This window comes from Protopterus annectens, chromosome 1.part1 (genome assembly GCF_019279795.1).
Source record: "Protopterus annectens isolate FY-2018-M chromosome 1.part1, PAN1.0, whole genome shotgun sequence".
In the NCBI taxonomy this organism is placed as follows: Eukaryota; Metazoa; Chordata; order Ceratodontiformes; family Protopteridae; genus Protopterus; species Protopterus annectens.
In genome coordinates this window covers 1,681,679,437-1,681,706,951 of record NC_056726.1, presented here as the reverse complement: position 1 = coordinate 1,681,706,951, position 27,515 = coordinate 1,681,679,437, and the positions used below count along the sequence as shown (strand labels likewise).

The window sequence follows — 27,515 nt, the reverse complement described above, 5'->3', positions numbered from 1 at the left end:
GGAGATTGGGAGACAAGGCAGGATTGGAAATGAAGATATACAGGATGTTTGCAAGCAAAATGACACCATGGGTAGGTTTCATAGGTTGGTACTAGGCTATTGGAAACTAGGGCCTACACAAGCCTACCCATAACAATTCCCTGGCTATTTCTTCCACCAATATTTATTTCCCTGGACTCCTGGTCTAGCAGGCTGACTAACATGATCCCCGGGGGGAATTTCCTATCTCCCATCCAATTGTCAAGGTTCCTATTGAAGAGAGTCAAAGAGGCACTCTGACATGTATGTCCAGTCTATTCCAGAGTCTGGGGAGTCTCTAGGTCAGGAACCTATTCCTCCAGCATGTTTTGTTCACTGTGATGACAAGGTTTAGATCCCTGGAGTGTGTGGCTCTGAGGGATTGGGATTTCTTTAAGTCTAGCATGTCCAACAGCTCTGGGATTGACATGGCCTTGTATGTTAAGCAGAGATCACCTCGGAGTAGACGATATATGATAGAGTATAGCTGGAGTTTTTTTAGATAGTCAGCATAGGACATCTGCTTTGGGCCTGTGATTCTTTTAGTGAGGTAGTTCTGCAGTCTTTCCAGTTGTTGCAGATGTCTTGAGAGGTATATACCAAACGGGGAGTTGTATTCTATAATGGATCTAATGAGGGATGAGTACAGTGGGACAATGACCTCCTTTTTTCTGGATGAAAAGCCCTTAGTGATGAGGTGTGCCACATATGTTGTGGCGATGTGGTTATCAAAGGTGAGACCACTGTCCACCTGTGTCCCCAAGTCTCTTACCACACTTTCGGTGTTTATTATACTGCCACCTATGTGGTAATTCAGTTACATGTTTTTTCCCAAAGGGGACAACTATACATTTCTTGGCATTGAACTTGAGCCCATGGCTCTGGCACCAAGCATCTGTTTCTGTAAGGCCCTTTTGTAGAACATCCACACAATTTGGGGATTCAATAATGGCTCCCAGTTTGCAGTCATCTGTGAACTTTCTTAGCCAGAGTCCCTTAGTGTTAGCCTGCACTTCAGAGAAGTAGATGCCAAACAAGAGCGGTCCCAGGACTGAACCCTGAGGTACTCCATTTGTCTGGAGCTGGATTTGGAGTTGGCTGCTTTTATAGTGTGGGTTTTGTGGAGTTGGCTGCTTTTATAGTGTGGGTTTTGTCAGTAAGCCAGTTGGCGACCCATTGAGTGACATAGGGATTAATGCTCAGCTTAGTAAGTTTATCTATGATTCTGGAGTGGGGGATGGTGTCAAAGGTCTTGGCGAGGTCCAGATAGTCTGTGTGGACCGCCTTACCCTCGTCCACAGCTCTGGAGACTGATTCAAAGAAGTCAATCAGGTTCAGGAGACAGGATCGGCCCTTCACAAACCCAAACTGGGTGGGGTCCAGTGTTTGAAGGTTGCCAATGTCTGTTTACAAGTTTCACAATAATATGTTCCATGGCCTTGCAGATCAGGCTTATCAGACTGATGGGGCGGTAGTTCCCAGGATCCAAGGTGGATGCCCCCTTGTGGAGTTGGATAACTGTAGCTGTGAGGCACTCAAGTGGGCAAGAAGCCTGTGGTGAGGCTATGATTAAACATGACACTTGGGTGAGGTACCAGTTCATTTTGCAGTTCATGTAGTACACAGCCTGGGATGTTGTCTGGTCCCATGGATGCTGTATTCTTAGCTTTGGAGAGTGTTTTTTTTTTTTACCTGTGTGGCCGTTAGCACTGAATCAATCTGCCAGGATATTGGCAATGTCCTTGGGATCAGTATATTTAATGTCATTCTGTTGTAGCTCAGAGCAGATCTGAGCATTGCCATTTAGATTCTTGACATAGCTACAGAATGCCTTGTGGTTGTGTTTGGAATCTTTGGCAATTTTATTTTCATAACTAGCTTTGGAGGATTTTATGAGGGATCTCAGTTTCTTACTGAGGCTGGTAAGGGAGTTTTTTTTGCATCCTGGGATCTTCCTCTCTTCGGCAACAGTTTCTTCCTTTTGTTGTAAAGTTTTTTTATGGCAGGGGACCACCAGATTGGCTTCCTTTTTTGGAGGAAAGCATCTTGGTTCTATTTGGGATGGCATGATTCATGCATGAGTGGATGTGCTCGTACAGTGCCTTAGTGTAGGATTCAGCAGTCAAACCTTCAGTTCCCATCTGTATGGGTGTCATGAAGGTCGTCACTTCTGACTTGAGTAGCATGAAGTTGGCTTTGGAGAAGTTTTTTTACGGAGGTTTCCTTACTGGGTGTTGGGGTGGGATATGGATGCAAAGGGGGATTAGCTTATGGTCAGACCTGATCAACGAGGGGGTGACCATAGGTGTGGAGCATCTATCTCCCATGTTGGCAATGACCAGGTCTAGGATATTGGAGCCCCTAGTGGGACTATGGATTAGTTGATCCAGGGCATTGGAATTTATGAATTCCAAGAACCGTTGGGCAAAGGTGTTGGTACACGAGTAGTTTTCCCAGTTAATGGCAGGTAGTTGAAATAACCCAGTATTAGGGTGTTTGGTTGTATCTTAATATTTTCCAGTATGTTTAGAAAGGTGTAGTGAGAATCTTGTGGCATGGTGGGGGATCTGTAGCAAGCTACAATTTGGATTGCAGTCTTACCTAGTGTTAGTTGCACCTGGAGAATTTCAGATGCATTGTGTTGGGCAACTAGCCTGTTGTGTGAATACCTTTGGTGAATATGGACACTCCATCTTTAGTGTTTTGGTCCTGGTTTGGTGGCCAAAAAGTGTGGTAAGAGTTGTAGCCTGGTATTGGAGGGGTACTCTCTGGAGCCTTGAACCAGGTCTCATTTACTGCACAGATATCAATGTTCTCCATTTTTAGGAGTGCCTTGAGAGAGTGCATTTTGAGGTTTAGACTTCTAGCATTGAGTAGCATTACCTTCAGATTTTACATGCTTGTACCCGTTACGGTGGTGGTTTTGTCCTTTCAACTTTGCTTAAAAAAGGCACTATAGGGGTGGCAGGAGCTTTAGCCAGTAACTTGAATCCCAGAGGGCAAGATGTGCAGACCATCTCTGGCAAAGCATTGTGGTCTGTCGATCATGTCTTCCCAGGCAGACAGATGCTGGATCCTCTTTGAATGACACCAGAAGCTTAGCCAACTGTTGAAGTCTATCATTTTGTCCTTATACTGTGGTATCACTCTGGGCTAGGGTCATAACTGCCTGGGCCACATGATCCAAGAGCTCTTCCATGTCTATTTTCATGTAGTCCATGGAGGTACGTCTCAAGTCATTCACCCCAACATGGACAATGACAGAGTCATATTTGTACTTGTGGAGTGACTTGAGTGCATGCGTTATGTGGCAGATCCTGGCACCTGACAGGCAGATGACTGTAATTTTCTCCTTGTTCAGCCTGGTGAGTGGGACATCAGTGTATCTGACTATAGAGTCACCTATGATTAAAGTGTTGGGTACATTGTCTTGCCTTAGGGGCTGTTGTTGGGTGGCACACTGCTGTTGTGAGCTATGTGACACTTTGGTTGTGATTGGTGTTTGTTTGCGTTTCAGCTTCGGAGGTCCTTGTTGCTTGGGCAGGTTACCATTAAGGGCCTCCGCATATGAGGGTTTAGTGTTGCTATGTAAGGGTGATGGTGGTGTAGGTTTAGAAGGTCTATGTGTTGCTTGAGGTGTAGTGTGGGTGTTAGCCTTCTCCTCTTGACTGTCTAGCACAATCTTGGGTGGACAGAGCTTTGCTTCCAGTTTGGTTATGTTAAGTGCATCTCTCGCAGGCAGTAGTGTTGGGTGGTAGGAGGAGGGGGTTGTCTGTGTACATGAAGCAATTGCTGCATTGCCCCAGTATGCCAAGATAAACCAGGTGGACAGGAGAAATCACCGGAAGCTGACCCTTGGACATGCCTGGTTTGGTGCATTTTTTTGTAAATTCCAAGAGCTGTTTTCCCTTACCTTAGCAAGGTACTTTGCAATTATAGGCTGTTTAGTGCCTACGATTAATTTCTTCTTATTAACAAGGAGAGTTGAGTGCATGTATCAGTTTAAAGCTTCCTAGTGCTTCCCAGCAGGTTTTAGAGGAAGTGCTAGTCACAGGGATGCTTAAAGGTAAGATGAAAAAAAAATGGTTTATCCTAAAAACTGCAGTGTGCACTAGAGGAGTTAGATATGAAAGTAGGTAACTGTAAGTTTTACCTGTCTAAAAAGTAAAGTTTTAGTGGAGAGTCACTATTTTTAAAACAGCAAGATAGATTGAAAGGGGGTGGTCACTTTTGTATTCTGGTACTATGGAATACAGTAGGATGGCCAATAAATTTAAATATTTGAAGGGGAGTGATTTCACAAAATGATAATTTTGCACTTACTCACACAAGCCAGTAAAGGCAGAGAGGAAATGAGAATTTGAGTTACGAGGTCAAGTGGGCGTTACTTTGTCCAGATGTAGTTTGAACCTGCATTTTAAATGCTGTGATTGTCCCTTTAAGTGCCAAGTAGGAAGAAGCAAGACCAGAAGCAAGAATTGCCTGAAACCAAATAATTTGCAACCACAAAACTAAAGCCAACCAACAGCACAAGGCTGGATATCTTTGGATTACATACAAAATAAAGGGGATGTGGTCAGTGGGCGGTTGCCATTGTTGAGGAACTTACACAAATATTTTAAAAACAGAGGGGTAAACACCAAACTGGACCCCCTGATATTGGTTACGTACCACCTAGAAAATCTTTTCCATTTGTAAACATAAGAGTTTCTAGTTGCAGGTTTTCTTGACTCCTTTACCATCTACTGCACAGCCTCATGGAACAAGTGCCAAAAAGGTATCAACAAGTGCCTAAAAGGTATCAAGACAGAATCATCCAGGCTATCAGCAGCAATTGCTCTAAGTTGGGTTGCACCAACTGCCCCAACACTGTGTGAGCAGATCCAGAGTGTGAGGAAGTCGTTGGCCAATTCTATTAAAAGGGAAAAAAATGAAAGTATGTACTCACCATAATGACTTATCCATGTTGTCCTAGTTTTGTCTGGTTCAACAGATGGATCTCAAATCGGACTTGGATCCAGTCTCTGTACTTAATGAGTGGGTCCAGGGGGTCTAACTCCTCACCTACTCATAATCCCTACACTGCTTCTTCCGGAGTACCTCAGATCAAGTTTGCCCACTAACCTACATAGGTTACTGAAACTATGCTTGAACCACGCCTAGCATAAAGTTATGTTTTCAAGGCTCCAGTGTGTGCCATCCATTCTTCGTGGTACAACAGGTGACAATTTGGAAGGGGGAAGGGATGTTGAACCAGATGAAAATAGGACAACACAGATCTATCCTTAAGGTGAGTACATAACTTTTTATATCTAATGTTGTCTTTCTCATCTGATTTACCATATGGGGCAGTTTCCCAAGCAACCAATTTCATGGGAGACATAAAGGAAGGACATTCCTGAGTACAGTGGAGCTAAAAGAGGTGCGTGATTTGGAATGTACATCTCATTTATAAAGAGACACAAAGGTATGAAAAGCTGACAATGTTACAGCAGCACAAATCTCATCAATGGGCAGATTTTGTTGAACTGTGGAAGTTGCCACTGATCTTGAATTAGTTGGTTTTTTTTTTATATAATGGTAAACCCAGGTTGCTATAAACAAAAATGCAGTTAGATGGCAATCTAAAGAGGGTGACCTTGGAAACACTGCACCCCAGCTTAACTTTGGAAAAAGCAATAAATGATCTGATTTTCTGAAGTCTTTTGTTCTGTGGAGATAAATCTAAGTTGTCTATGTACATCAAACAAATGTACTGTACATTCTCTTTTGTTGGAGAATTTTGGGAAGAAAACTCGAAGATGTACACATTTAACTGATGTTAAATTCAGATACCACTTTAGGAATAAACAGAGATTTTGGTTTTAAAAAGACTCTATCCTTATGAAATATCTGATAAGGAGGTTTGCAAGAGTGAGCCTGTAATTCTGGGATTCTCTTGGCTGAAGTGACTGCCACCGAGAAAACTTTTTCATATTAAGTATTTAAGAACTGCTGAGGCTAATGGCTCAGAATGAACTGTGCAAGACCATGCAACATTACTGTAATGTCTCGAGGTGGAACAGAATCGCTGATCGGAGATCTAAGAAAGGTTCCCTTGGGTGTCTGATTATGACCAATGTGAAAATTTGAAATTTCTGCTATCTGGGGACCTTTATGGTGGGCAAAACTAAAACCTTTATGAAATGATTCTGATAAGAAATCCAAACTTGAAAGGAGAGGGGCAGAGAAAGGATCCAGTTCCTTTTCTGTAGCCCAGAATAAAAATCTTTTCCATTTGCTTTGATTAACCTTCATGATGCTAATTATTTGAAAAGCTGTCAGAATGTGAACTATTCATCTGGGGGGGGGGGGGACGTCATCTCTGGCCATCATTCAAATTGGAGAAACAATGCTGTCAGAGAGTACTGGATGGGTGAGATAGGAGGGTCTGGGTTGTCAGCCAGTGCCCAGGGAGGACATAAAAGGTGAAGATGAAAAAAACTGAACCAAAGTTGTCAGGGCCAACAAGGAGCAATAAGGATTGCTCTTGCATTGCACCTTCTGGCTTTCTGAAAGAAATTTGAGATCAAGGGAAATGGGGGGAAAGGCAAACAGAAGAGCCAATTGTGGACCACAGAGTCTCTGGGTGATTGACTCTGAGGAGGGATGAGAACAAACTAACTGCTGCACTTCTTGAGGTGAGATGCATCTGCTTTCAAATGTAGCTGATGGAGGGGCCAGAGCAGCAGGCACCAGCATAGCTATTTGTCATCACACCTGGATGTGACTGTGTGATTTCGCAGAAGGCTTTAAGACTTCCTTCCTTAATGCCTCTTTTGATGGCTCCTCTCTCTCTCTCTCTGGATCAAAGGTTAAAGCCACACTATTCAGGGGCAAGCAGGAAGGTAAGACCTTGTCTGCTGTGGGAATTTGCTTCTCTACTCTGAAAAAGGACCTTCTCAAGGAACTAACAGGGAGGGAAGATGATGTGGTTCAGAAAATATCAGGGTTTTAACGAAGATGCTTCCTTGGACATATCCTTCTATTGGGGGGGGGGGGCTTTCAATTCACATCACCCTAGGGGAAGAGGTCATCTGAAAAAACAAGAATTTTGTGGGCCCTTTTCAGAGAAATCCTTCTAATGCTACTGAAGGGTTGCCCAAATGTCAAACTCTGGAGGCAGTCAGGGGTACATATCCTTGCACTATCAAACCAGGCAGGCTATCGCTTCAGACTCATGGGTGCTGTGGATAATCACCAGAGATTACACAATTCCCTTCCTTACTCTCCCAAACCAAGAAAAAGGATTCCCCTAGTGCCATCTTACCAAATGGAATCCATCACAGCAGAAGTCAAAAAGCTATTAGAAAAAAGAGCCATCCAGGTCGGCTCATCAGACTAGATAGGATCTGGAATCTAGTCCAAGTTCTTTGTAGTTGCAGGAAAGAGAGGACACCCAAGGCCAATTCTGGACCTCAGTCATCTAAACCATTTTGTGAAACTTACAAAATTCCACATGTTCCATCCTACAGCTGCTCAGGATGACTGGATGTGCCCAGCTTTTCTCCAGGATTCTTATTATCATGTAAAGATAAACAAGCAATTAAGTCCTCAATTTCAGGCAGGGAACCAGTCATTATTATTTCAGAGCTCTGCCCTTTGGTCTCATGACAGCCCCCACCCAGTGTTCACCAAATACATGGCAGCAGTCACAGCCCATCTCAGGCTGCAAGCATTCCAGGTTTTCCTGCACCTGGATGATTGGCTCTTCACTGGATTGACCAAGAATCTACTCATCCAAAGGAGGGCCACTTCTCCAATTACATCACAGACTGGTTTTCATTCCAGGACTCTCTCTTCAAAAAGTGACAAATCAGGTATTGTCACATTGCTCTGCCCCAGACAGATTGGCATCAACAATCACTCTGGTCCACTTCTCTCATTTCTATTCAATGATCACAACTACATCATCCCTTGAGTATACCCATCAGACTAATTCCAGTGTGCAAAACCTGCATTAGGTGGTGGGTATCTTCCCTAGTGTTGTTCGACAATCATCCATTCTATCTCCGCCAACAACTGTACTCACCACCGATTTTTCCCTTTGTAAGAGTGGGAGGGATATATTACGAAGGGAAGACTGTTCAAGGTACCTGGACTAAATTATAGGCCAATCATCAATGTTCTGGCGATGATGAAAGCAGTCCCATCAGCACTGCAGTCATTCCAAGACTCTCTAACAGATGATGTGATCTTCATTTACACAGACAATATGTCAGTAGTCTGGTACATTAACAAACAAGGGGAAGTAGATCTTATCTTCTATGTCGGGAAGCTATGAGGGTTTGGGCAGTGGGCAATCTCTTCCCATTGCTTTGCTGTAGCAATGCACATCCTGGGGACTTCCAGTGAATTAGTGGACAAGCTAAGCAGAAACATTCTACTGCCTCACAAGTGATCCTTCAGTCAGTCAGTGGCAAAGTACATTTTCTGTTGGTGGAACCAACCTTGCTGCGACCATCATCATCTACCAGGGGTGGGAGCTTGTGTGTCCTATCTAGGATCTGCTAAGATCTTGTTAGGCTGTGCCCGCTGTGTCAGGTTCCTTCCAAGCTCTCTCAACCACCAAATCAATAAGGGCATCAGGAGGAGGAACCACCATGGCGGTTGAACGGCCAGCAAACAGATTCTTCCAGGGAAGGTGCATTGGTGGACCAATCCCCCTTCTGCTTCATCAATTCCAGGATTTCACCAAAAGTGACGAAGTCTCTGAAGAGGGACCTAGGTTAACCCTCCCCTTCATCCAAATCCATGTCTTCCAAGACAGGTTCGGGCAATGAATCAATATATTTCCTTTTACAATTCTGCTTCTTATGGATCCCAGGTTGAGAGTCTCAGATGATGGATCTGAATCAGACAGGGAGTTCAGAATAAGCTCTCCCCAAAGACATTTGGAAGCTGACTGTCCCTATAGAAGTGGAGGTCGATATAGAAAAAGAGGTCAGGATGGATCTGAGCATGAGGAGGCACCCCTTCGCTGGCAGAAAGGACCCTCTTGAAGGCTTTGAATGTCAAGCAGGAAATTAAGATTGAGGTCGTTTCTCAAGGAGTGGGGGCTGAGAGATCTCCACCGATGCTGACTCAACCCAAATTCAAAACAGATATCAGAGACAGACTACTGAGAGTCGATGCCCAGAAAGGCGAAGATGGATCCAAAAGTTTAGAAGTCGACCTGTCATCTGGGGCTCCAGATCAGACATGGTCAGAACTGAAAGAGAGTGGGGTAAAATCAGAGTTGAATTAGTAAGGTCTACTGGCACCAGATGCTTAGGGTATGTTAGGATCCATGGACTGGAGATTCGAGGACTGGATCAACACAAGATTCCTGACAGGAAGGATCATAGGATAATTTACAAGTCAATCTGCAGAGATGACACCAGGATAATCCCTTCCAATGAATTTGCTGTCAGAGAAATCTCTGCATCATCCTATCAACGTCAGCTTCTTAACAACTACTCAAAGAAAGCAGAGATCTTACAGAAAAGCCTACTGAGGAAGCCCTCAATGGTCTTTTTCCTGTAAGACAGGAGAATACAGCCGCAGAATAACTGGCTCTGAGAAGAACAGTAATGCAGGTGAAGGAGATCAGATCAGATCTGATCTGTTTTAGGATCTGATCACTTCGACACTTTTAATACTGGACCCAGGAGAACTGTAGGGGGAGGGTAAGTTCACAAAACTTCTCAACACTCCTCTCTGGAGTCTTGTTTCCCTGAGATTTTTGCCCCTTTTTGTCCTTGTCCTTCTGAACTGATTTTTCAACCACCTTAGAGGGAGAGGCAGAGGAAAGATCTGATCCTTGAGAAGGCAACAAACCTTAAAAAGAAGTTTGTCCTTAAGGCTTTGTAAGATGTTATGCCCAAAAGGAGCATATACCTTGCAATTAGTGTACAAGTGGGCCTCCCCCAAACAAAAAACACACAGGGTGTGGGGATCCTGTGGGGGGTATTTTGGGACCACACAGAGTACTTTTTAAAGCTTCTACTTGACATGTACACAAAAAGCAACTCCACACCACCACAATACTCTAAGGAATAGGCAGTACTACCAAATATCTTACAGAAATATGATATATATCCAATAGTTATAAAGAATTTTTTTAAACAGACAACTAAAGGATAGAATCTGAAAGTGCCTACCTCCTAAAGTACAAATACCACAGTAAAAGAACAAGATCTAAAGTATTCAGGTAGAATCAGAAAGGGATTATGGGTATAGGAGGAGTCAGAGCCCTGGACCCATGCATTTGGAAGTGCCAAGACTGGATCCAAGGCCCGTCTGTTGAATCAGATGAAAAAGAATATCTGATCCAACTCTGCCTGGGTCAAAAGTGGGTCACCACAATGATCTCTATGAATTCTTTCTGAATCTTCAGAAATAACATGGTACTGGTGGAAATGCATAAAGGAATATTACCAGCCAAAGGAATGTGAATACGTCTGTCCTCCAAGCATTCCTGCAGGGATGTCTCGAAAATAATTTTTCCAAATGTCTTCTGAAAGGAGGTGAAAAGAACCATCGTAAGTGTTCTCTACCATCTGGGCCAAATCAATGCATACTTCTGCCCTGAATTTCACTTGTGAGGGCCCATCTGGGATCTGCTTAGTCCATTTGCTACTAGGTTTTGCTCTGGCAGTGATGTAGGAGGCCTGAAGCATCAGAGAATGCTGTAAGGATAGCTGTCAGGTCATGTAACATTGAATCTTTCTAATGTGAAGTCTGGACAGTGGTGTTATGAGGATCATTGAAGCTATGAGGCCTAAAACTTTGAAAAACACACTTGTAGAGGTGGTTTGTTGAAGTGAGATACCCCTGAAAATATTCAGGACAGCCAGAACTTTTTTTAAAAACACCTTCATTGAAGTATAATGTGTGACACAGGAAGTTTTACATATATAACTAATCTTTTGCACCTAATATCTTTGATACAAAATCTAAAATTTTTGCAAAGTTTAATCAAAGGAAAAAATGCTAGAGATCCAACTAAAAAATAGACAATCCAAGAAGTGGCAGGTGTAATAAATGTAAATATTTGAAAACATTTACTACAATTACTAGAGCAAAATTATTAGACTCTTACCTACTACGATGAGTAAATTGGACCTTCATGTGGCAAAATAGATGTCAGAAAATGATCACCCTGGGGACACGCCATAAAATTATACACGTTTTAAACTAAGTGCTATATCTATAAACTGTGATAAATCTTGGTGTTGAGAAAGTTTAATATTGCATTGTTTCAGTCTGCATTGTAAAAGGGTTTCTCTGGGAATGGAATCAATCTGAAGTTTGACCTTATTTAATAATATGATATTTATCAAATATGGTAAAATCTGCAGAATATCTGATAATAATCCTGTGAAGAACAGATACAATGAAGAACAGATACAACATATACTCAAAAATTGTGACTTAGGAATATTGTTCTTCATATAGGGTGTATGAAACCTTGAGATGGACAATAATGAGCTTTTTGAAAATGGTTTGTGATGAAAGGAGGTCTGTATGATTCCATACATGAGACTTTTAACATCAACATAGGTTCATAGGTTGGTACTAGGCTATCGGCCCTAGGGCCTATACAAGCTTAGCCATAACAATTCCCTGGATATTTCTTCTCACAATATTTACTTCCCTGGACCCCTGTCTAGCAGGGTGACTGATGTGATCCCTGGGGTGAATTTCTCATCTCCCATCCAATCGTCAAGGTTCCTTTTGAAGAGCGCCAAGGAGGTGCCCTGCTTGACATGTATGGGCAGTCTATTACAAAGTATGGGGAGTCTCTGGGTCAGGAACCTATCCCCCCAGCATGTTTTGTTCATTGTGATGACAAGGTTTAGATCACTGGAGTGTGTGGCTCTGAGTAATTGTGATTTCTTTAAGTGGAGCATGTCCAGTACCTCAGGGTTTAACATGGTCTTGTATGTTAAGCAGACATTGTCTCTGAGTAGACTATATGCCACAGAGTACAGCTGGAGTTTTTTTAGATGGTCAGTATAGGGCATCTGCTTTAGGCCTGTGATTCTTTTGGTGAGGTATTTCTGCGGCCATTCCAGCTGTTGCAGATGTCTTGTGAGGTACATAACAAATAGGGCATTAAACTCTATAATGGGTCTAATGAGGGATGAGTACAGTGAGACAATGACCTCCTTTTTTCTGGATGAAAAGCAGTTAGTGATGAGGTGTGCCACATAAAAAGATTTCCTGACTGTTGTGCCGATGTGGTTATCGAAGGTGAGACCACTGTCCACCTGTGTCCCTAAGTCTCTCATCACACATTTGGTGTTTAGTGTACTGCCACCTATGTGGTAATTCATTGGTACATGTTTTTTTTCAAATGGGATAACTATACATTTCTTGGCATTAAACTTGAGCCCATGGCTCTGGCACCAAGCATCTGTTTTTTGGAGTGTCTTTTGTAGAATATCCACATCATTTGGGGATTCAATGGCGGCACCCAGTTTGCAGTCATCTGCGAACTTTGTTAGCCAGAGTCCCTTAGTGTTGGCCTGTACTTCAGAGAAGTAAATGTCAAACAAGAGCAGTCCCAGGACTGAACCCTGGGGAACTCCACTTGTCATTTGTCTGGAGCTGGATTTGGAGTCTGCTACTTTTACAGTCTGGGTTCTATCAGTAAGCCGGTTGGCAACCTATCGAGTGATGTAGGGATTTATGTCCAGCTTAGTAAATTCATCTATGATTCCAGAGTGGGGGGCGGTGTTGAAGGCCTTGGCGAGGTCTAGATAGGCTGTGTGGACCGCCTTACCCTCGTTCACAGCTCTGGAGACTGATTTGAAGAAGTTAGTTAGGTTCAGAAGACAAGATCAGCCCTTCATGAAAACAAACTGGGTGGGGTCCAGTGTTTGAAGGTTGCCAATGTCTTTGTTTATAAGTTCCATGATAATGCGTTCCATGCCCTTGCAGATCAGGCTTGTCAGACTGATGGGACGGTAGTTTCCAGGATCCAAGGTGGATCCCCCTTGTGGAGTGGGATAACTGTAGCTGTCGCCACTCAGTGGGCACGAACCCTGAGGTGAGGCTATGATTAAACATGACACTTAGGTGAGGTGTCAGTTCATTTTATAGTTCATGTAGTACACAGCCTGGGATATCTCATCTGGTCCCATGGATCCTGTATTTTTAGCTTTGGAAAGTGCAGTTACTACCTGTGTGGCCGTGATTACTGGAATTTGGCAATCTTTTGGTACTGAGATGGGCCCTTTAGGGGGTGAGAGGGGGTGAAGTTTGCACTCGATCTGCCAGGATACTGGCAATATCCTTGGGATCAGTATATTTAATGTCATTCTGTTGTAGCTCTGAGCACTGCCATTTAGATTCTTGACATAACTATAGAATGCCTTGTAGTTGTCTTTGGAATTTTTGGCAATTTTATTTTCGTAACTAGCTTTGGAGGAGTTTATGAGGGATCTCAACTTATTACGGAGGTTGGTAAGGGAGTTTTTTTGCATCTTGGGATTTTCCTCTTTTCTGCAACAGTTTCTTTCTTCTGTTGTATAGTTTGATTATGGCAGGGGACCACCAGATTGGCTTCCTTTTTTGGAGGGGAGAGTCTTGGTTCGATTTGGGATGGCACGATTCATGCACGAGTGGATGTGCTCCTACAGTGCAGGATTCAGCAGTCGAACTTTCAGCTCCCACCTGCATGGGTGTCATGAAGTTTGTCACTTCTGACTTGAGTAGCATGAAGTTGGCTTTGAAGAAGTTTTTTATGGAGGTTTCCTTACTGGGGTGGGGTAGGGCTGGGATGTGGATGTCAAGGGTGATTTGCTTATGGTCAGACCTGACCAATGAGGGGGTGACCACTGGTGTGGAGCATCTATCTCCCATTTTGGTAATGACCAGGTCTAGGATATTGGAGTCCCTGGTGGGACAATGGATTTGTCGATCTAGGGCATTGGAATTTATGAATTCCAAGAACCGTTGGGAAAAGTTGTTGGCACCCGAGTAATTTTCCCAGTTAATGGCAGGGTAGTGGAAATCAAGTATTAGGGCATCTTAATATTGTCCAGTATGTTTACAAAGGTGTAGTCAGAATCCTGGGGCATGGTGGGGAGGGGGGGGGGGGGTCTGTAGCAAGCTACAGTTTCAATTGCAGTCTTACCTAGTGTTAGTTGCACCTGGAGAATTTCAGATGCATTGTGTTGGGCAACTAGCCTGGAGGTGTGAATATCCTTGGTGAATACGGACATTCCTCCACCTTTAGTGTTTCGAGTCTTGGTTTGGTGGCTGAAAAGTGTGGTAGCCTGGTATTGCAGGGGTGCTCTTTGGAACCTTGAAGCAGGTCTAAGAAATCAGTTGTGAATACCTCAGCTCAAAAAGTGAACCACATCTCAAAGCTCAAAAAATGAACTATATCTCAAAGCTAGTGTAATAAGTCAAAAATCACATCAGAGACTTTCCTTAGAAGACGGTCATTCATTCCTTATGTGATTATGCATCAGTATCCAAAATAGATGAGGTATTAAGCGTCAAAACAGTCATCTAAATGACATTGCCACATAATTACAATATTCAAAAGACAATTGTTGGAATGATACTCGTATCTGAAAGACCCTATAAAAAGATCAGCATATACAATACCAAATGAGTAAGCACCGAAGATTGTAGCAAAGACCAGGTGTTGAGAGTTCATCATCAAGACTCCAACTCCAAAGCAATCAGAGATGAGTGAATCTGATGGTTTCGAGACTAGCACCAAGGGATGAAATCTTGCCACTGCTGATATAGGAAGATCTGGAAAAGACAATGGCTCTGAAACCACCAGTAGCAAGACTAGTACCTGGGAAGGAGCTTCTCTGATGGATATGAAAGACCAACTCAATCCACCCCAGATACTAAAGAGGATGGGATAGGCTCTCATCATTTTTCCCAGTCAAAATCAGTGGTGTCCCAGACTTACCTATTTGATCTGAAATATGATGTAGGAGGAGGACTCCAGGGGAGTAACCTAGAAAGCTCCCTCTCAAAAGAGCTGTTTGTTCTGGTGGAACGATCACAAATATTAACTGTGTTGAAGAGCCTTGGCACTTGAAACAAAGGCAGCATAAAAAGGAGAAGAGACCACTAGCAAATGAATGGTATGGGGGACTTTTGAAAAAGAAGGCAGACAGTCCTCCAACTTTTTTTTTCTCTCTTCTGTTGGCCTTTCGACTTTTTTCTCACTCTCTTTGTGTTTCTCCTTGTCAGAAACTAAGTAAGAAAGAAGAATGTCTTTACAAATTAACTTGTCTTTCTCACTTGGAAAGAACAAGAGCCACAGCCCTTACAGATACTGCAAGTGGCCTAAAGATGCTAAGGACCTAGGCTTGCCACACAAAGGTTATAGTTTTCCTGGAACTGGATTTTATGCCCACAGAGGGTTCACTTTCTGAAGTCTGTCTACAGCTTGGCAATAATAGGCAATGACCACAACAGAAGTAACAGTAAGAGCAGTACCACAGCAAATACAGTAGAAACCACTACAACAAAAGCAATTATATAATAAAGACTACACACCAACTGTAGGAAAAAATGACTAAATTTAGAAGACAAGGGCGGTGGCTGAGAGACGCGACTAGGTCTGTTGTACGTAGTCAATGGAGCTAAGAGCAATGAGCAAACAATTTTTTTTTAATACGAATCTTCAAGAAGATGAAAGGGGATAGAGAGATACATGAAAACAACTTTGATAAATAGTTGAGTGGAGATGATACAAAATTCTGCTTAACTGAACCTTCATGGTACAAGGGGTAAGGCCCCCCACAAGTCAGGCACTCCACTTAGTCCAGCTGGAGCTACAGACAGTGTTTTCTTCCTTAAAAGAGCTTTGACCAGCCATCTTGTGTACATTAGTGAAGATATAAACAGAGTAGTACTTTCTCATAACCATTGTGCAGTGAGGAACATAGGCAGAGGCATCACCCTTCTACAGCCTTTCACCTGCCAGAGGAATTTAACATATTGGTGATTCACTTAGTCATACATCGAAGATCTCTTGTGGTCAGATGATTCAGAAGTTTGGTCATGTTTTTTCAGAAGCACAACCCTTTCAGATTTTAATTTGTTTTCTGTTTAGAAGAATGAGGTCATTCCTCCTTTCTACTCAGTATAGCATGGCAAGGAAGAGTTGATGGTGAATACATCCTGCTACCAATGGTAAGAAAATTTGCTGTTTTCCTTCCCACCCTTCCCTCTGACTTCATATCTAATTCCAAATTTTAGAGAAGGTAGCAGTTAGAAGCCAATCATCTAAATATGTGAAGAACAGGATCCCTTTTAGCGGAGTAGCTGCCACTATCTTGGTGAACTCCCCGGGGGTGTGGGGGGGGGGGGGTTAGTGTGACTGAACAATAATGCTCTGAACTGATAGTGATCATCTTCCAGCTGGAAATGGAGGAATCTCCCGGACTGCTGCAGGATCTTGATATGATAGCAGGCACCATGAAGAAAGTACATTTGTGCAAGATCTTACCATAACAGTAGATATCCTTGTCTTTACTGTTGTAGTATTCTTTATAATAGGGATCCCATGGCCTAGAGCAGCCCGACATCTGGCTGGTATACCAAAGCTTTTAGGCTGTAATGGGTATGCCATACATCACACGTATGCTCCCTGTGCACGGCATAGTCCATAAAGATAACATCCGGATGTACCATCCTCAGAACTGTAATGCCCCAGTGGGAAAGACAGCCTAAGGCTATCATCAAGAAACAGGCACATCCAGAAGGAAGAAGGATGAGAGGGCGCAAATACTGGATGAGAGGGAGCAAATACTGCAACAGTGAAGAGAAAGACATCTACTGTTATAGTAAGATTTTACACAACTGTGCTACGTCTTACCATATCACTGTTACAATATTCTTTACCATAGGTTCCTGACCCAAAGACTCCCCAGACTCTGGAATAGACTGCCCATACATGTCAAGCAGAGCGCCTCTATGGCCCTCTTCAAAAGGAACCTTGATGATTGGATGGGAGAAAGGAAATTCACCCCGGGGGTCATGTCAGTCACCCTGCTAGACAGGGGTCCAGGGAAGTAATTGTTATGGCTAGGCTTGTACAGGCCCTAGGGCCGATAGCCTAGTACCTACCTATGAACCTATAGGGAGAGTACAATAGTTCAGCAAGAAGAATGGGTGGAGGAAGGGCCAAGCACAGCCCTCTAGGAAGACATGAAGAATGATTCTGGCAAAACCAGCTATGGTCCTACAAATCACATCCAACTTATAGTGCTTGGTAAACGTATGCAGAGAAGTCCAGGTAGCTGCCTCAAGAATGGAATTAGTATCCAAGCCCTTGAAAAAAGCAGCAGAGGAAGCTCCAGCCCTAGTAGAATAAACTTTAACAGAAGGAAGGCCCTTCCCATAAGAATAGCAAAATAAAAAAATGGCTTTAGATATCCAAGAAGAAACTGTTTCCTTGGGAACAACCAAACCAAAAGACCTAAGATGAAAAGAAACAAAAACCTGTGCAGATTTATGAAAAGCTTTAGTGTTATCCAAATATCATCTCAGTTGTCTATGTAAATCCAAGGAGTGCAAAACCTTCTCACTAGGAGATTGTGGAGAAGAGAAAACGTGGGCAAATTAATAGACCAATTTAGAGACAACTCATTAACTACCTTGGGCATAAAAGGATTAGTATGAAGGGACACCCTGTCCTTATGGAAAACTAAAAAGGAAGGAATAGCCATAAGGGTTTGCTGCTCAGACACCAATCTGGCAGAAGTATGGGGCCTAAAGAAGAACAGTCTTCAAAGAAGAAATTGCTGTAAGGAAGCTGAAGCAGCAGGCTCAAAAGGAGCCAGAGTCAATTCTTCCAAAACAAAATTAAGATCCCAGAAAGGAGGGACAGGCTTCCTGGAAGGCCTAATGTGAAGGATGCCTTTAAGAAATGGTTTGACTGCAAATCTAGAAGAAAAAGGGGGGGCAAAGGCAGACAAGCAGAAATAGCTGACAAGTGGGCCTTAACAGAAGAATATGCCAACCCAGTATTGACCAATTCACACAAATGAGAGAGAACCAAAGAAACATCTATAGTAAGTGGATCTAGGTTATGAGAAAGACACCAAACAGAAAACCTCTTCCACCTGGACAAGTAAGACTTTCTAGTAGTGGGTTTCCTAGCTTCCTGCAGGATCTGAAGCACATCTTCAGAAAAAAGTTGTCTAAAGGGTACCAAAATTATCACCCACAATGTCAATTGAAGTGGGGATTGATGAGACCCCTTGTCTTGTGTGAATAGGTCACCCCCTGTGAGGTAACTTGGGATGACTGCCCTTGGCTAAATGCAGAAGAGGGAACTAATGCTGTCTGGGCCAAAAGGGAGTCACCAGTAAGATTTTGGGAGCATCCTGTTTTAACTTGGACAGGACCTTCAGAATGAGAGTAGAGTCCAAGAAAAAGAAGAAATTGCCTTCCAGGCCAGAAGACAAGGGACTCTGGCACAAGAGAGAGGAAGTTGTCTGTTCAGAGGAGAGGCAAACAGATCTATTTGAGGAGTATCCCACTGGTGGACAATGTCTAGAAACACATCCATGTGTAGCATCCACTCATGGGATTGGGTCATGGACCTGCTCAGAGAATCTGCCACTATATTCTGATCCAAGGGAATGTAAACTGCCTGAAAAGTCACCTAATACTGGACAGCTAGATCCCAAACGTGAACAGCTAATCTGCACAGGAGATAAGACCTTGTCCCTCTCCTTGCTTGTTGATGTACCACATCACTGTGGTATTGTTTGAGAGAGTTTTGTGGGGCCCTGGAAGGAAACAGAATGAAAAGCCTGGTGAACCAAAGTAAAGGCTCTCATCTCTGACACTGATGTGGTTCTTTCTTTTGAAAAGACCAAAGGCCCTGCACTTTCAGATGACCGCAGGAATCCACATCCAAGGCATCTGTGAAGAGTTTCTGAGAGAGGATTGGAGGTTGAATAGGAAGCCCTTGGTTGAGGGACAAGTGGTGCATTCACCACTGAAGTTCCAGCTTGAGGCATAGAAGAACAGGGACTAGAATATCTAAAGGATGAAAATGTGGAAGCCAAACTTGACTTTAGAAACTACTGAAGCTTTCTTATATGGAGCTTGGCCAGAGGAAACATAGGAATTGGAAGCCATGTAACCCAGAACACTCAAATTCTCTGGCTGCAACTCAAGCCAGAGGAAGGAGGGACTGAAAGAAAGCAATCAGAGTTAAAGCCTTGGGAGGAGGCAGGAATGCCAGCATTTTGGAACAGACTGGATCCTGCACTCCAGAAAAACATGATCCTGAGGAGGTGCCAGGAATGATAATTGGAAATGTACAGTAAACCCCAGGCTTTTGCAGGAAAGAAATAGCAAAAAGTGTAGATGCTGAAGTAAAATATCTGGAGAAGAGGCCTGAATGAGCAGGTTGTACATGTAAGGAAGGACCTGTATCCCTCTCAACCTGCAGAAAACAATGCTAGGAGTGAGGCATTTGGTGAATACCCTTGGGGCAGTGGAGAGGCCAAACGGCAAAGCAGAGAACTGAAAATGCCAGAAAGCAACAGAGAATGTAAAAACTTCCTGAAAAGGGGATGAATGGAAATGTGTAGATAAGCATCCCTAAGATCCATGGATACTACAAAAGCCTTAGGAAGCAGAACAAGAAAGTTTTGAAGGGATAGCAACCAAAGAAAGGGACCTTCAAAAGGTGTTTAACTGAGAAAGATCCAGAATGGGTCTCCAGGTGCCTTCTTTCCTGGGGACCAAGAACATTCTGGAGTAAAACTCCTTCCCCCTCTAAGGAGTAGGGACCTCGTGAATTGTTCCTTGAGCCAACAGACCTTGAAACACCTCTAGAAAAAAAGGCCAGTTGTTCCCGAGGAGGCTGAGGAATGCCCAAAAATGGGTGAAAGATCCAACTATGTTATAACCCTGGAAAATTATGAAAAGCACCCAGGGGTCTTGGGTGGTCTTTACTCAAATAGGAAGGGCCATGGAAAGATGCAAAAAAGAGGAATATGACTGAGAAGAACAGGGCAAGGATAGTTGGACAACACCTAGTTTGTCAGGAAAAGGTGACTTCTCAGTAGGAGGAGTTTGAGTAGCCTTAGCAGGAGTACTTCTATCACCCTTTTTACCTTTAGAGAAGGACAAGACTGTCTACAAACAAGGGCAGAACTGTTGAGCTAATTCCTTTCAAATTTGGGAACAGGCGAAACAAAAATATGCTTTAAATCCAGTAAGGCTTTACCCTTTTCTAGCAGGGACTTAACTCTGCAGCAGCACCAAATACTTATTATTCAGAGGAGCATCCATAAGTTTAAGCCTTGATATCATCAAGCAAAAATTAAAGTTTGAGCCAGGGATACCCCATCAAAACTGAACCAAAGCAGCAGCCGGAGATGAAGCATCAGCTGCATCACAGTTACATTTAATGGAATGGCAAGCAATTAGAAAGACGTCCCTAGCAAGGAAAGAGCAGAGGCCCTCCCCTCAGAGTCAGGAAGATAGGAAATAGCCTTAACAGCCCAAGAAGAAAAGCCAAAACATATCTGGTCATGTGTGTTTGATAGTTCACAGCTCTAAAGGCCAGGGTAGCAGAAGTATACACTCTTACCTAGCCTCTCCATAGTTCTGCTGTCCTTGTCAGAGGGAAGTAATTTTGTACAAGGCAACAATCTGGAGGGTTTATCAGAAGTAACTGATACCACAGAAGGTTCAGCCAAGGGGTACTTATAAAGAAACGTGCAGTCATCAGGCACTTTATAAAGCCTATTAGTTTTTTTTGGGAACAGGGGGCTGGAATTCAGGAGCATGAGAAGCAATGGAAAATGCAACAAGCAAGACAGCAAGAACAGCAGAGGGCCTAGGAGACTCCATTTGCAGAAACTCGTATAGTACCTCTTCTAAACATCAGACACCTCAGCACAGACCCATTTGAAAAACTCCATTGTTCTGGAAATAGTGTCACCAAAAGAAATCTCCTCAAAAGGAGAGTCAGGACTGATGGACTATCCTTCCTCTTCAGAACCATAATCTAAGGCAGAAGGAATCTGAGAAGAATTAGCCAGAGATTCCTCATCAGAATCTGCATCATTCTCCAAGGAGTCCTGTTCCCTAGATCACTTAACAGGGGGTAGGAGACCAAGGAGGAGCAGGAACAGAAACCCCCTGTGAAAGCTTTACAGCCACAAGGGCATTAAGCAGGCCTTGAATGAACCATTCACGCTAAGGATCTTCAGGCGCAGGAGAAATGTGCTTAGCTTTCTGCTTCTTTTTGAGAGGGATGTCAGCCTTAAAAACCTTAGGAGGCACTGACCCCTGAGGAAATTATATTGCTGTAGTTGGAATCTCTTCCCTAAGTAATATCTGAGAAACATCCGAGGCCCCTCTGTAATCTGAGGTGGATGTCTGCAAAGCCTCCATGGGCATGTGTAAAGTTGGATCCATGCTGCCCTCCAAAGCGGTCACGGCAGGAGTCAGACAAGGAAACTGGATGATTAAAGATGGCGTCAAAGAAGTTCTGAGGACAGTATGTCCAGACATCACCTTTATGAAATGCGCGGGGAGCATACATGTGATGTACAGCATACCCGTTACAACCTAAAGGCTTTGGTATAACTGGCCAGATATCAGGTTACCCTAGGCAGGGGATCCCTATTGTAAAGAATAGTGCAACAGTAATATGGAATTACATCAATAGAACATATCGAATCGTTCTTCCTCAGCAGAGGTAGACTGGACTGAACTGTGACCATCCAGAGTTTTGTTTGTTTTACATACTGATTTAGATTGCGGAGATCCAGTAATGGTCTGAGATCCCCTGTCTTTTTTTAGAACAAAGAACATTGAATAAACACCAGATCCTAGCTGGTCTTGGGACACCAGATGGACAACTCTTTTGTCTAGCAACTTTGAAACCTGTGTTGCTGATGATTCCAACTGATTGGGTGGAGTACTGGGAAGCTTCTCTTTTGTCTGGGGAATCTAAAAAGGGTACTGTATAATGTCTGGTGATGATCTTTAGCACCCAAGAACTGGAAGCTGTTTGCTAGGCTAGGGAGTGTAAGGAGACAGCCTTCAGAGTGCAGCAATCAGACAAGTGTTCAGGCACACTGATAAGGTTGCTCTCTGAAAGATCCACAGAAGCATTGGTTTTGCAGACTGCCATTGCCTTTTGGTTATGTCCAATAGAGTGTTGCCTGCTCCTCTGCCTTGAGAAGGCCTGCCCTCAGGACCCTCAGGAGTGTCCTGGTGAAAACCTTGTGATTTCTTGAACCACATTTTCCTTCTTACTCGGATTCCTGGAAAAGGATCTCTGAGGAATAGAAAAATGTATCCCTATGACAGACAAGGTCTTATCATCATGTTCACTCCTAGTAAGTGCTTACTTTACTCTTAGTCCAAATAAGGTGGAACTGTCATGGAGGCATTTATAAATGACATCTTAAAGCTTTCCCAAAATCGCAAAGTCGTATCTAGGCATAACGTTGCATGGTAATACCCGTGCCTGCTGCTTGTGTTGTACCTTCTGATGCATCAGATAAGTCTCATGGCCACATTCAAGGAAGGCTGTAGGGTAACATTCAGGTATCCACTGTTTTCTAGACATCAACAGGTAAGTTACCTGACAGGGAATATGAATGCTCCTTGATTAAGTCTCATCGGAATAGTGTATGGTGTGATTGATAGCTCAGTGTGCAAATGTTGCTAAAGCGTGTCCGTTTCCTCACTCCCTGTTAGTACAATGAATAGAGAAACTTTCTTCAGATAGTTCCTTCTTTGTGGCTCCTGGTACCACAATGGCATCTACAGGCAGACCTTAAACCAGTGTTTTCTGGCTTTGGAGGCAACAAGAATCTTATCTGGCTTCTTTGGAATAGGTTCTACCACATCAGGTTCCTTCCAAGTCTTCTGGGCAATGAGGTCAATTCATAGGTTTATAGAGGATTTATTATGCTAATGGCACAAGGGCCTTTACAAGTATAGCCAATAATACTAAGGATATGAAAATATTATATCTTAATTCCACAGATATGGGCTGGGGCAGTATGAGCACAGTGGGTCTTTGGGTGTTGCAGCCCTGACTGCCTCTGTTCATAAGGAACATGGGCAGTACCCCAGGAGTGAATTTAAGGTTCCCCATCCATTTATCCAAATTCTTTTTGAAGAGAGTGAGGGATACACATTGTTTTATGAAGTAGCCTTTAGTATACAAATCTGTCTCTCCAGCATGCTCTGTTAGACTCACAAATAAGGTTCAGATCCATGGAAAACGTTACCCTTGTATAATTTTTCTTGTGAATGTGTAATATTTTCATTAGGGCTGGATCAGAAGAATGCCTTGTAGGTCAAGCATAAGTCGCTCCCAATAAAAAATATGATTCAGAGTAAAGGGATAGTGCCTTCAATCGATCTGCATAAGACATGCGTCTTATGCTTTTGTATTTTCTTTTTTAGTTAGAAACCTCTGGAGTTGATCCAGTTGGTACAAGTGCCTGGTTAGGTACATGCAGAAGGGAACACTGTACTCTATTATGGGCCTGATGAGGACCGAATACAATGGCACTAAGACTTCCTTTGATCTTGATGCCATACCTTTTCTTATAAATTGAGCCATACAGGACTTCCTCACAATTGTAGCTACCTGGTACAAAGTTTAGGTTACTGTGTTCCTAGGTCCTCTCACCACTGCGTCTACTTTTAGGGGTGTGCTATCAATATTATAAATTTTCAGGGATATGTGAGGGTATGATTATGCATTTTCTAGCATTCGGTCTCAGGCCATGGTTTTATTACCGGTGGTTTGTCACTTTTTAAGCCTCTTTACAGGATGTCAACCTTGTTTGGGGATTCATCAATTGCTCCCAGCTTACAATCATCAGCGAACTTGGAGAGTCAAAGGCCCCCCAACATGGGCCTTCATTTCAGAGAAGTAAATGCCAAACAGGATTGGTCCCCCAACACTAAGGCCTGTGGGACACCACTGGTAACAGGTTTCTTACTGGAAGTGAATTCATCTATCCTAACATGTGTCCTGTCAGTCAGGCAGTTGGTTATCCATCTGACGATGTAGGGGTTTATGCCTAACTCAGTAAGTTTATCTATGATCTGAGAGTGGGGGATTGTGCTGAATGCCTTGGCCAGGTCTAGATAAGTGGTGTGTACCCTTTTACCTTCATCCATGGCTCTGGTGACTTTCTCAAAGTTGTCCATAAGACTGAGCAAGCAAGACCTCCTTTAGACAAAGCCAAATTCGGTCTGGTCCATTTTATGGAAAGTTCCTATGTCGTTATTGATCAGGTCCTTGATAATTCTCTCCATGGCCTTGCAAATAAGACTAGTCAAGCTTATACATCTGTAGTTCCTTGGGTCAATTGATGGGGCCCCCACCTTATGTAGAGGGATGACTGTTGCAGTCTTCCATTCCTCTGGGACAAAGCTTATTCGAAGGCTGTGGTTTAAGAAGGTTTCTAGGGGCCCTGGTAGAGTTTGTTTTAAGCAACTTAAGAAGCATCTTGGAATGTTGCCAGGAACCAGAGGTTGTGATTTTGGCTATAGTGAGTGCAGTAAGGACCTGTTCCCTCGTAATGACTGATAGTGGGATGGTTGCAGGTATTTCTGTGGGTGTGGTAGGAGGTAATGGGGGAGGGGGGTTGAACTAAATTTGTTGGCCAGCAAATTTGCTATAGTTTCAGGCTGGGTGCAAGTGTTGCCATTCATGATTAACTTGGCATATTGCTGAGCATCTCCCCTGAGGTTACAAACACAATGAAAAAAAGCCTTATGGTTATCTTTCACCTAGGAGGTCATCTTTGCCTCAAGAGTTTGCTTTGGCAAATTCAACCAGCACTCTAATTTGTTTTAGACTGGCGAGTGTCTTTTTGTACTGATTTGTCTGTTCAGTCATGGCTTTGGAGAGGATTTTTTTTTCCTTTTGTTGAATAGATTATTTACGCTATGGGTCCACCAGGGTGGTTTATTTTTACCAGTAACCATAGGTTTAACTCGGACAGATACTGCCTCCTCTATGCGGCTATGAATGTGGTTGCACAGTAATTTTATGTACAGCTCAGAGTAGGCTGCAGTGTCATTCAGATTTGGAGAGGCTTGGAACATTAATAAGACGTCACTTAGTTTGAAGTAATTGGCCTTAGCAAAGTTCTTAACAGGTTTTGCAGTTTGATGTGGGTTCTTGGTTAGTTTTAATACTAAAGGAGATCATTTTGTGGTAAGATCTTGCCAGGGAGGAGTTCATGCACTAGAGGGAGTAGCATCCCTCTATGTTCATGAGTACTAGGTCTAAGATGTTTGTACCTCCTACTTGGGAATCTAACTAGTTGCTCTAGGGTGTTTCCATTGAAGTCCAAACATCTCTTAGCAAATGAATTATGGGTCGTATAAGTCTGCCAGTTTATGGAGGAGTAGTTGAAGTCACTCATTAGTATGGTGTTAAGCTGAATGTTAAGAGATTCCAGTAGGTTTAGGTAGGAGGTGTTGTTTTCCAGACTCGTGTTTGGGGATATGTAGCTAGCAAGGATATGATAGGGGTTTGCACCTATGGTTAGGTTTATTTATTTAAAAAGAAGTTGTCTTACCATAACGTTCCATGTGCATTGTTCATCTCGCCTTTGTTCTTACACACGGGTTCGGAGCTGATCCTCGGCTCCGAGTCGGCCGCATCGCAAGCTCTGCATCTAAGAATAGCTCGAGACTCAGTATGTATCCCATGATCCTCCCTGCTATACCTCAGATCTAGTTTGCAAGAAACTATCTCGCTCTAATGTCAACTGTATCTAACGCCTACGCAATCACACATCAAGCAATGAGACACTGGAACTACCACACATATATGTGTAAGAATAGAATGCCACCTAACAATGAGAGGATATTGTAACTCATTCAGGAATAGACCAACCAAACTCTAGTCATACCAGTTCTTCCAGAACGTGGTGGGGGAAGGAGGGAGGGGATGTAAGAACAAAGGCGAGTTGAACAATGCACATGGAATGTTATGGTAAGACATAACTTCTTTATGTGACATTGTTCAATCTCGCCATTTGTTCTTACACACGGGAAGCGTCACTTGCTCTGTTACCCTGGGTGACTCACTGAAGAATGTTCCTGAGCACAGTGGAACCAAAGGAAGTCCTGTCTTTAGAGGCCTTGTCCACCTTGTAATGCGTGATAAACGTATGAGGCTTCGCCCACGTAGCTGCTGCACAAATAGTGTCCAACGGTAATCGAGCTGCATGGGCTAAAGTAGAAATAGCCCTAGTAGAATGATCCTTAGGTTTTAAAGGTAGTGGTTGATTAGCAGCTGAATGAACAAAATTGATGCACTCCGATAGCCACTTAGATAAGGTACTCTTTGATACTGCCATGCCTTTCCTACTGTCTGCGAATGACACAAACAGCTGATCAGACTTTCGGTAAACTTTAGTTCTGTCTAGATAAAATCTCAGTTGCCTATGCACATCCAATTTGTGCAACATGTATTCCAGTTTATTTGAATGGTTTTTGAAAAACGTAGGGAGTTCTATAGATTGGTTAATATTTAACACAGAACAGACTTTGGGGAGAAATGATGGGTTTGTGCGTAAGGGAACTCTGTCTGGATGAAATATCATGTAAGGTGGTCTCACTGACGAGGCCTGTAGCTCCGAAATTCTTCGAGCTGAGGTAACAGCAATAAGAAAAAGGGTCTTCCATGACAAAAACTTAAGTGGACACGATGACGCAGGTTCGAAGGGCGCTAGCATAAGCTGAGACAACATCAAGTTTAGGTTCCATGGGAAAATTGGCTCTCGAATGGGTGGGCGAAGATGGAAAGTACCCTTCATGAAGGCCTTACAAAGCCTGTGGGACATAATAGTAGAACCATCTTCACCTACATGGAAGTTAGATATGGTCACTAACTGTACTCTTATGGTAGATGTAGAAGCCCCTTCATGAAAAAGGATGGATAAGAACTCCAATATTTTGTGTATCGGGGCTACCAGAGGATCAATACCATGATCTGATGCCCAACACACAAAGCGCTTCCATTTGCTCCTGTATAGCTTTCTGGTGGAGGCTTTATGAGAAGAAATTAGAATGTGTTGTACTGCAGAGGACAAAAGGTTCGACCTGGCTAAACAGGGAAGCAGAGCAACCAAGCTGTCAATTTGAGGGATTGAAGGGATGGATGAGGAACTCCCGACGAGTGAGTCAATAGGTCTTGCACTGGGTCCAGAATCCAAGGTTCCTCTATTTGATGAGACCGAAAGAAGGGAAACCAGATCTGTCGAGGCCAAAACGGTGCTATGAGGATGATCATCCTGTCCAGGTTCCTGGCTTTCTGATGACATTTGGGTATCAGAGGAACAGGGGGAAATGGGTACAGGAGACCCGGGGGCCAATCGTGCACTAGAGCGTCCCTGGGGACAGTCCCCGGAAGGGGAAGTAGGGCAAAGTAGCTTCTGCATTTGGCATTCAAGGGGGATGCAAAT

At 43.3% G+C, this 27,515-nt stretch overlaps 1 protein-coding gene across 1 annotated transcript in view; it reads right to left on the bottom strand.

The window, feature by feature from the left end:
* CEP85 (centrosomal protein 85) overlaps positions 1 to 27,515 on the bottom strand; it is a 2,011,196-nt gene that overhangs the window by 183,807 nt on the left and 1,799,874 nt on the right. The gene's annotated exons all lie outside the window — the stretch shown is intronic.